The sequence below is a fragment of the Spinacia oleracea genome, chromosome 4, assembly GCF_020520425.1.
Source record: "Spinacia oleracea cultivar Varoflay chromosome 4, BTI_SOV_V1, whole genome shotgun sequence".
NCBI lineage: Eukaryota > Viridiplantae > Streptophyta > Magnoliopsida > Caryophyllales > Amaranthaceae > Spinacia > Spinacia oleracea.
This window is the reverse complement of record NC_079490.1, coordinates 133,002,220-133,013,588: the sequence shown is the minus strand read 5'-3', so window position 1 is coordinate 133,013,588 and position 11,369 is coordinate 133,002,220. Positions and strand designations below refer to the sequence as shown.

General features: G+C 41.2%; 1 pseudogene; it reads right to left on the bottom strand.

Annotated features, from left to right (window-relative positions):
* Nucleotides 1-10,341: 10,341 nt before the first annotated feature.
* LOC130460445 (uncharacterized) lies at nucleotides 10,342-10,442 on the bottom strand (annotated as a pseudogene).
* Between the last annotated feature and the right edge of the window lie 927 nt (nucleotides 10,443-11,369).

The following is an 11,369-nucleotide window of genomic DNA, read 5'->3' as shown; positions in this document are numbered from 1 at the left end:
AGCGATTATTGCGAAAATCGGCGCTCCTCCAGTCTCAGATCCCATTGCTTTCGATCAGTCGACTTTTTACCTCAGTAGCTTTGAGAGGCTCATTGAGCCCGAGTAGCATGGGGCACGTGGAATCCCGTGGGGGATGCCCGCGCGTAGGGCCCGGCCTGCTTATGCTCTTTTATCAGTTGAGGACCATTTTTTGAAGGATATTGCTCTCTAAGAAAGTTCATGTGCTCAGCCACGTATGGATGGACTTCACTAAGACTTTGCACCACAAACAGCTCAACCTTACACATCATTTCAGAACTGATTGATATCCTTTTCTTGCCAATTGTACCTTGACCCCCAAGTCTCCCATCATGTCTAGACTTTGGTACTCCGACTTCTTTCAAACGTGCCATATATTGAGAAACCCATGCAGCAACTTCCTCCGCGACGGTTCGTTGGACAATACTAGCTTCAGGTTTGGCCGGATTCATCACTCTATTTTTCAAGGTACCCATTTCCCGTTCAAAGGGATACATGTACCTCATACAAACTGGCCCACAAAGCTTAATTTCACGAACAAGATGAATAATCAAATGAGGCATCATGTCAAAGAATGATGGCGGAAAATACTTTTCAAACCGACACATGGTCTCAAGTACATCAGCCTGCAAATCATCCAGTATTGTTGGATTGATCACCTTGCTACAAATTGTGTTGAAAAAGAAACACAATCTTGTAATGGTATACCTCACTTGTGGCGGCAATATCCCTCGAATTGCAACCGGCAGCAATTGTTGCATCAACACGTGACAATCATGAGATTTCATTCCAACTAATTTCAAGTCAGACATGGACACAAGTCTACGAAAATTTGAAGAGTAACCGGCAGGGACCTTTAAGCCATGCAAAGACTCACAAAAGCTAACTTTATCCTTTTTAGACAAGGTGAAACAAGCTGGGGGAAGGTACCAGCGTTTTCCCCTTTCTTGAGGTGCCAACTCGGAGCGACCCATAGCAGCCATATCTTGTCTAACTTTAGGCCCATCCTTCGTTTTCCCTTGCATATTCAACAATGTCCCAACAATGGCATCACAAACATTTTTCTCAATATGCATTACATCCAAACAATGCCTAACTTCCAAATCTCTCCAATATGGGAGATCCCAAAAGATAGACCTCTTCTTGTAACCACCACTTGGCTGAACTTTATAAGGCTTACCAAACTCTGTCTCAATGTCTTTAACCCGTTCATAAACCTCACACGCACATAAGGGGGCAGGAGCTTCTCTCATCTCCAATTCTCCATTAAAAGCTTCCTTCTCTTTTCGAAATGGATGATCTTCAGGAAGATACATCCGGTAATCCATGTACACATCTTTCCCACAAAATTTTAGGCGCCTCGAGACCAAATCATCATGACAAACTGGACATGCCTTCTTTCCCTTTACAGAATACCCTGACAAATTTCCATAAGCCGGGAAATCATTTATCGTACAAAAAATCATGGCACGTAAAGTGAAATTGGTTTTGGTGTATGCATCAAACATCAACACCCCTTCATCCCACAACAATTTCAAATCTTCAATGAGTGGCTCTAGATACACATCTATGTCATTTCCGGGTTGTTTAGGCCCAGAGATTAAGAGCGACAACATGATGTATCTACGCTTCATGCATAACCAAGGAGGCAAATTGTATATGGTGAGAAGAACCGGCCAAGTGCTATATTGGGTACTAAGTGTCCCAAATGGGTTCATTCCATCCGTGCAAAGACCAAGCCTGAGATTCCGAACTTCTTCCCTAAAGACCTTGTACTTTCGATCAATGTTCCTCCATTGTGGAGAATCAGCAGGATGCCTCATTAACCCATCTTTCTTCCTCCCTTCGGCATGCCACCTCAAGAGTTTTGCAGTTTTCTCTTCTGAGAAAAGGCGCTTAAATCTTGGTATAATTGGAAGATACCAAAGCACCTTAGCCTGAGAAGGTTTCTTCTTAGTTGATGTTGCATCATTCTCCACGATCTTGTAACGGGACAATCCGCATCTTGGACACTCATGCAGATTTGCATACTGCTTTCGATACAACACGCAATCATTTGGACACGCGTGTATCTTCTCATAATCCATACCCAAAGGACACATAAGCTTCTGGGCCTCATAGTTAGACCTTGGAAGTTTGTTTCCTTCAGGAAGATTACCAGACGTGGCCTCCAAAAACTGTGAAAAACTCTTGTTGGTCCAACCGTTTTCCACCTTTAAGTTGAAATATTCGATGACGGCACCAAGTACAGTTTGTGTAGAACCAGGATATAATGGTGTTGCGGAAGCTTTGATTATACTATCATACATATGGGGACGCTCAACGAAATGATGGTCTTCCACATCATGCATCATATCATCTATCCTATCTTTCTCCTCTTCTTCCTCACTTTCAACACCAATATCATCCTCAATTTCATTATCATCACCATTATCACAATGATTATGCTGACTCGAGCTCGGCATACTAGAACTTGCCCCATGATCTATGCTCTCACCATGCCATGTCCACGTCGTGTAGTTACCCTTAAAACCGCGACGAACTATGTGATCAACAATATCATCAATATCCCGATACCCCCTTGAATTATTGCAATCACAACAAGGACACAGAATTAAACTTGATTCATGTTCTGATTGATGTTTCAAGGCAACCTTAATGAACTCTTGAATCCCTTGTAAGAACCTTGTAGAAAATCGTTTACTACCATACATCCAACTCCGATCCATTTTCAACCACTAAAGATAAAACAATATGACCAAATTTTGTCAAAGGTTAGAATATAAACTAGGCTATTCATATCATTATAAATCCATGGCTTCCAACAAAACCTACCATAACTAATAACAAGTTCCCATAGTACAATTCATTTCACATCACAAATTCACAAACCCGAATTTTGTAGCAAACCCAAAACATCATTTCATAACCTACACAAACCATCTCATAAACCTACACAAACCCAAAAATTCATTTCAAAACCTTAATTCAACAAAACCTAATTGTAATAAACAAATAATTTCAACAAAACCAACTATTACAATTCACAAAAAACTACAATTAAAATTCAACAAAACCTAAATCTTAAATGTGCACAATTAAAATTCAATTAAATAATATCCACAATTAAAATTCAATCTTAAAATTCAACTAAAATGTACCATTAAAATTCAAACATAATATCCACAATTATAATTAAAATGCACAATTAAAATTCAATTAAATAATATCCACAAAATAAAATTTAAATGTACCTAATTAATCGATGGAGCAATTGAAGAGAGGAGGGCCAGCGGCGTGGCAGCCGACGGCGTTAGCAAGCAGCGGCGACAGTGACCTGTGAAGAGGCCGGGGGTTGAACGACGATCAGGGGGCGGCGACGAGCAGGAAGTTGGAGGACAATGAGCTGTGCGAAGAGGAGGTTGACGCGGCAGGAAGACGAACAACAGGTCGAGGAAGACGGAGGTTGACGGCGGAGGACGAGGTTGACGGCGGAGGACGAGGTTGACGGCGGAGGACGAGGAAGGCCGAGGAAGTTGGAGGAAGGAATTGAAGCAGTGAGGGGTGAAGCTTTTGCAATTGGGTTTCAATTTAGGTCGATGTGGAATATCGCATTGGAGAGCTAGCTAGCGCCAACAAAATTAAATTTTAGAAAAATTCAAAACATCATTTGCGTCGCAGAATTACTAAACTGCGACGCAAATGACTCTAGGATGCCCCCCAGAGTCATTTGCGTCGCAGATTAGTAAATCTGCGACGCACTTGATTGAGTTAATTGCGTCGCAGTTTTACTAATCTGCGACGCAAATGACTCTGGGGGGCATCCTAGAGTCATTTGCGTCGCAGTTTAACAAAGCTGCGACGCAAATGACTAAATTTTAGCATAAAATTTGTCATTTGCGTCACATGTTCAGAATGGCGTGGCAAATGCGGGGATGCAAATAAGCCTTTTTCCACTAGTGATCGATTGCGACAGAACGCGAGAACGATTTCGCATCGTGAGGCTTAGGCTAAGGGTTGGAGTCAATACTCAGAATATGAATTGTGTGTTGTTGTTCTTTTTCACGTCGAATTTGGGCTATATTTATAGAAAAGAGTTTGTGGAAAGATAGAATTGCAGAGTTCTAATCCACAAAGAATTAGGAAAAAACACGTACCCATGTATTTTCAGCGCCCAGGACTGGGCGCCGAAGATTTTGGCGCCCAGAGCCAGGCGTTGAAAATAGGGTCTGGGCTGTTTTCTTAGTCAGATTCGGATTCCTGAAATCCGTAGTGTTTGAGACTTAATCGAGTCTTTTAGTGCGTATCAATTTCATGACGGAATGCGTCTGGGCCCGTTACGAACTCTAGGCTCGTTAGGATTTTAATTAATAGGTAACTCTTATTTCCGAATCATTTTAGGAATAGGATTCTCGCAGTTTTCTATCTCATTTAGGATTTATGTTGGAGTGCAACACCTAATTCTGACAGGTTTCTATCTTTTATGACTTGCCACTTTTAACAGCTGCCCATTACGGCAGTTACTATTTTTAGCAGGTTTCCATAAATAGCTGGTTTCTATAAATAGCAGGTTTCGGGTGAAATGAAAAGGGGAATTAAAATCGTTATTTTATAGGAGATGCGTTGTCAAGTGGAGATTTATGCTTTCATCATCGAATCTTTCCCTTTCGGGAATGGGGACAAAAGTAGGTGTCTACACTATTGAACTATTTTAGGGGAATTTCAACCCATCGAGAATTTGGAAATTGGACTTGTATTAGGAGATTGAATTTTGTATTATTTCAAGGGAATTTCAACCCGTCAATATTTTAGGGGAATTTCAACCCGATTGGATTTGGAATATTTCAGGGGAGTTTCAACCCGATTGAAAGGGAATTGATTTTGTATTATTTCAAAGGAATTTCAACCCGTCAATATTTTAGTGGGATTTCAACCCATTGGATTTTGAATATTTCAGGGGAATTTCAACCCGCTAGATCTCGAAGTATTTTAGGGGAGTTTCAACCCGTTGGATTTTGAATATTTCAGGAGAGTTTCAACCCGTTGGATTTTGAATATTTCAGGGGAATTTAAACCCGTTGGACAATTTGGAATTTGTATTATTTCAGGGGATTTTCAACCCGTTTGGAAGTATTTGGAAATGGGGTTTGTATTTTTTCAGGGGATTTTCAACCCGTCGGAAGTGTTTTGGATTTTGTTCTTGGGAGCAATGGAAAGTAAGAATTTTTTGTAGCTTGAAGATGAATTTGAAATTTGGATTTGATTCGAAGTTTGAACCTTGAAATGGAAAAGACGCACTTTTGTATAGAACACGAGGCATTGTGTTTTGAAAATTCCGGCATTACGCCGCCATGGAATTGAGGCATTTGACTTGGAACTTTGACTTTTGAAAAAGGGGATTTGAATAGGAACTTGAAAGTTGAGAGTCCGGTATTATGCCGCCGTGGACTTGGAATTTTGAAATGAAATTGAAAGAGGAAAATTCGGTATTACGCCATCATGGATTTGAAATTGGAAACTTTGAGTATAGGACTTGAAGTTTGAAAGATTGAGTTGAAAAGTTGGCATCACGCCGATCACGAGTTTGGACTTTTGAACTTGAGGCTTTAAGATTGGAATTGGCAACTTGAGTTTGAGGTTTGAAGATTTGAATGTTTGAACTAGAAAGTCCGGCATGACGCCGTTTGGACTTGAGTTTCGAATTTGGAATTAGTAGTGTTGACTAGAAAATCCGGCATTATGACGCCTTTGGATTTTGACTTGAAAATTGAAACTCGAGGTTTGAATTGGAAAATCCGGCATTATGACGCCGTTGAATTGCATTCGAAAATTGAAGTTTGGACTAGAAAATCCGGCATTATGACGCCGTTGGATTGCATTTGAACTTGGAATTTTCAGATTTGGAGTGGAAAATCCGGCATTATGACGCCGTTGGATTGAATTTGAATTTGAAACTTGGAATTTGGACTCGAATATCAGGCATTATGACGCCGTTGGATTGATTTATGAATTTGGCATATGTGCGTGAGGCGTGTTTGAGGGTTTTGAATAAAATGGAGTGGCACTCCTAAAAGACCATAAATCGGCGATTTTAGATGCATGAGGTTTGAATGATGCTCCTAGGGGGTTGGTTTCCTAGTTAGAGGCTAATAGGTTTTGGAAAAGCTAGAACTCGAGGTTATCCATTCACGCGTGCAAAGACGCCCGCACAATGCACAAGTAGCACGTTGTCACACTAATCATGGATATGAATGCGACATGCAAAGTTCTCAACCTAAGGCCGGTCTAGGTTTTGTATGATGCAAGTGGTCGGCTTTGGGTGTCAAAAGGAACTCGACTAAGAGGCGAATCCGTCGACAACTTGCACATCCGCCAAAGGGACGTGTGTGTCGGCAGACGACCTCCATAGTTGACATCGGGAATATCAAGCAAATGCCAAGTTTCGGTAGGCGCGGAAATGGTCACACACTTTGGTCGAGAACCGTATGGAGAGTCACCATTTCGTTGCCCCCAGGGCTAGCCCGAATGTAGAACACATCCGTTTGGGCAAGGTGGAAATTCATTTTGCACAAATATGGTTTTCGAAAAATGCATGAAATGCCTAGAAATTGAAAATTGAAATCGTACTTCAATGTTGTATTTGAAAAGCTCGTTTTTCGGCATTCGTTCTCGAGGTTTGGGAGCGTCCTTCAAGATTAAAAAATAGACTAACTCCCAACACGAAAATTTGAGCAAAAGTGGGCAACAGGCCACTGTGAGCCACTGTCCTGGATGCAGGCAGCGGCGTTTGGCGCAGGTGGCTGCGCCAGTGCTGGAATCCAGTACTTAAGCAGATCAGTGGCTTGCTGCTCGAAATCTTCTCGTATTTTCGAAATTGAAATTAGAAAACTCCCCAGTGGAGTCGCCAGAATTATAGGGGGTATTTTTGGCTCCAATTGCCTTTGTTCCCTACAAGGGGCGGTTTTTAGAAACCTTTGAATTTTTGGATCTTGAAGGAGTCTCCACCAAACATTATTTTAGGTTCTCGTTTGGAAAGATCAAGAGTGACTCGATTTGGATAAGGCTTTGAATCTTCGAAACAGATGGGTGAGATCCGGGCACGGGAACGAGATGCTTATTCCGCGAGCTTTAGAAATTATTCAAGTACGTGGCACAACATTTTCGAAAATACCCTAGTTTAGACTATGTGGGTTTGAATTTAGCACAAATAGAATTTCTACTTTGTATTGTGGTCAATTTTCTTTAAAGTTAATTTAAGGGAACCTAAGATCGGTTTTTCCAAGAAATTATCTTTGTTAAGCGTGATGTAACCTTGCATTTTGTTGTATTTAGCATGTGCGGTGATGACAGCAATAGAGCAAGTAAAGCAACATCACAATAGTAAATAAGTGCGGAATTAGTAAATACAAGACCCCTAGAAATGGACTAGGGAGTAGGTCCACATTGCCTAGAAGGACTAGGCAAGTAAAGTTGCATAATTGAAAGTGCAAAATTGAAATGCGTTATTGAAGGTGCGGAATTGAAATTGCGGAATTGAAAGGTGCATAATTGAAATTGCAATATTGAAATTTGAACTTGGGCAAATGAAATTCGAACGCCAAACGGCTACTTAAAAATAAGTGCATTCGACACGAATTCAAAGCCAAAAATCTCAACTTGGGAGAAGTTTCTCATCCCAAAGTATCCTAGATTTTGCACATAGAACTTGAACTTGAAAGCTTGAATCTTGAAATATTGAACTTGAAATACTTGAACTTGAACTTGAAATGTTGAACTTGAACTTGAAATATTGAAGTTAAGAGACTTGAATCTCAAAGATCGGGCATTTTAATGTTGAAAAGGTTAGATCTTTGATGTGCTCTTACTTTGAAAGAATCCTAGTTTAGGGAAGTAGTCCTGAGCAACCCTAAACATTGTTGGATCTTGAAATTTGAAAACTTGAACTTGTATATTGAAAAATGGAGTCTTCAATCTCAAAGACTAAACCTTTAAAAGTAATGAGCGGCATTTATGTCGCTCTAGGCTAGGATTTTATAGAGTTTTATTATGCTTTTTTGTTAGTTTTATATAGTTTTGCTGTTCTTTTATTCCCCTTTTCCATCTTTGTGGTTTTCAGGTGATAATGTTGAAAATGATGGAAAAACAGCTGAGATTTGATCGAGCAGGTGCCGTGCGATTGCACGGACATTTTGTGCGCTCGCACGGGTCTGCAAAGTTGGCTCCAAAAGTCAAGGCAGTCTGTGCGCTCGTGCCTCAAATTCGTGTGCTCGCACAAATCCGCAAAATCGATGCAGGAACTATGAGTGATTTTGTGCGATCGCACCGCATAGGAGCCCGCTCGCACGGAATTTCGGTGGGCTCTCACTAAATTCCTATGCGAGCACACGAGGATTTTCTGAGATTTAGCCAAGTTACAGTCGTACGATCGCACGGTTGTTGGGCACGTTCGCACGGTTCGAGGGAAAAGAATCGTCGTAGGGCCCGTTCGCATTGATGCACAACACGATTGCACCGATGCGATCGCACCTGGGTCTGCCCGATCGCACGGCTGCGCGGGATTCAGTTTTCGAGTTTAAAACTCTTATTTTTGGGGTTTAGTATAAATAGGATTTTTGATTATTTTCATTTGACGTTTTTCATATTTTACATTTCATATTTTTACACTTTCAATTCTAGAGGTTTTTTGATTTTGTTCTTCAATCTAGATAGAGAAACTCTTTAATTCCAAGCATCAATTCAGTAATTTTCTTCAACTCTTCTCTTCTTTATGCAATTGAATTCTTAGTTCTTTAATTCTTGCACTTGCTTAGTTGATTGTTGTTTTGCAATTCCTCAATACCTTGAGTTCTTGATTTCAATTTTGCTTGTTACTTTGATTTTCAGTTTTTGATTTGATTGTGCAATTGAGTTTCCTATTCTCTACTTCTTCTCCTTTAATTTCATGATAGCTAGTTTTGAACTAATGGATAGCTTGATTGTTAGGATGATTAGTGAGTAGTTTTAGGTTAGGGAAAGGGGAGAAACTAGGGGATGAATTAGGGGAAATAGATTATTGATTGTTGGTTGATTCATGTGATTAAACAAGATTTGATGATAGGAAATCCATGCTAGTTGAGTGGTAGTTGCAAATGCTATTCGATTAGATTTCCGTGGAACCATAGGATAGGTTTGGCAAGACATTGTGGACCTATCTTGTGTTGATCAAATGGCGGTACCTATTATATGCTAGTTAGTTTAGTCTAGGATTAGGCGAAAGCTCTTCCGTGGATTAGACGCTTAACGTTCCCTATCCGAGAGGTGGCGGGTTCGTCTTTAGATGTCGTTTGCCTAATCACCATTTCGTTGCATGATCACCATTGCTAAATAGTTGAATTGATTTCCCCCGGTTTCCCTAGGCTATCCCCGACTCCCTAACATTTCCCCTTCCTTGATTCAATTTTACATAGTTCTTTATTTGTTTTAGACTCTTAAAAAGTGACAATTCAAAACAAACCTTTGTTCGAACTAGATTGACTTCCAACTCGATAATTCACCGTTTCTTTGGGACGATCCCTTTGCTTGCCGCTTGACGGTAGTTGAAGTGGTTTTATAAATATTGTTTGCATAGGTGTTTTTCTATCAACGACGGAAAATATGCCTATCAAAATGGCGCCGTTGCCGGGGAACGGTCGTTGTTATTGAGTTTAGTTGAGACTAGTTCATTAATTGAAAAAAAACAAAATTCATTCTAGCTTTAGTTTTTCCTTTGCATTGCTCACGGTTTTCTTGAGTGTTTATGCTTGATAGGGACGTGCTCGTCAAAGGATCCTCCATCCTCTTGACCTTGAATTGGAAAGGACTTTAAGGAGACTTAGGCGTGCTCGTTCTAGCTCGTCAAATCATAATCGGTTTGAGGCTTTGAGTGTTGACACGGAACAAGAAGTGAGTGAGCAAGCTAGTGAGAACATGGCTCTTCCGGTTAAGAACTTGGGAATACCGGGAGCATTTGAGGCTACGTGTGGGATTCAAGCACCGACTACATGTGCTTACAATTTTGAGATCAAGCCCACCTTGATCAATTTGGTGCAAAGTCATCCTTTTTGTGGGAAAAGCAATGAGTCGCCTCACGAGCATCTCAAGCAGTTTGAGCACTATTGTGACACAATAAAACACAACGGTGTAACCTCGGATTATGTGAGATTGACTTTGTTCCGCTTCTCTTTGGTTAAAGGTGCTAGTGATTGGCTTGACAAGGAGGTCAAGCCCAACTCACTTCGCACATGGAACGAAGTAACTAGTGCCTTCTTGAACAAGTTCTATTCTCATGGGAAGACAGCGGAGTTTCGCCACAAGATTCAATCATTTGAGCAAGGGCGTGATGAATCGCTTTTCGAGGCTTGGGACCGATTCAAGGAGTACCAAAGGGAATTCCCTCATCATGGGATTCCCAAGTGGTTGTTGCTATAAACCTTTTACTTAGGATTGAGTCCAAGCTCGAAAACAAGTTTAGATGCGGGCGCGGGAGGCCCCATCATGAAAAAAACGGAAGATCAAATTGAGGAGATAATTGAAGATGTAGTTCAAAACTACCAATCTTGGCATGTAGGTGCAAGAAGTTATGATGGGAAAAGTAGGATTGAGGATGGAAAGGGTTCGGTGTACGCCATAGAGCAACCACGGATGATAGAGAAGCTTAGCTCGAGATTAGAGAAGCTTGAGAATACACCATTTGCGGGAAGTGCAGCAAGCAAGCCACCATCTCCGTCCACAATTCCATCTCCTTCGGCAACTCTTCTCAATAAGGGGAAGGGCAAGGTTAGTTCTTATGGCTCAATGCCTCCGGGCACATTCTTTTGTGAAAATTGCCAAGACTATAATCATTCCCCCGATCCATGCCTTTTAGTTCATAACTTGTCATTTGTGGATTATGGCCCTTCGTATGAAGGAGACTTTGATGTAGAGTATGCTAATGCCATCAATGAGAGGTCTAGGAATGATAACCCTAACAATCCTAATTATGCTAGGCAACCTCGAGGGCCCTCCATGTATGGTCCCCACCAAGGCTATGGCCAAGGAAGTGGGTATGATAACCAAGGCCGAGGTGGTTATAGAGCACAAGGCTATCAAAGCTAAGCGCCCTACGGTCAATCTCAAGGTTTTGGCAATCAAGGCCAATACAACCAAGGGGGTTATAATCCCAACCATCAAGGTGGAGGGGGTTATAACTACTCTTATGGGCAATTTAGGGGTGCCTCAAGTGGGGGTTATCCTTTGAACTCGGGAGTTCCTTATGGTGCATCTCATTTGCCACCTCCCGGATTCAATGGACCGAGGACCTTTAGCAACCAATATCAATCCAACCCAAGTGGTTA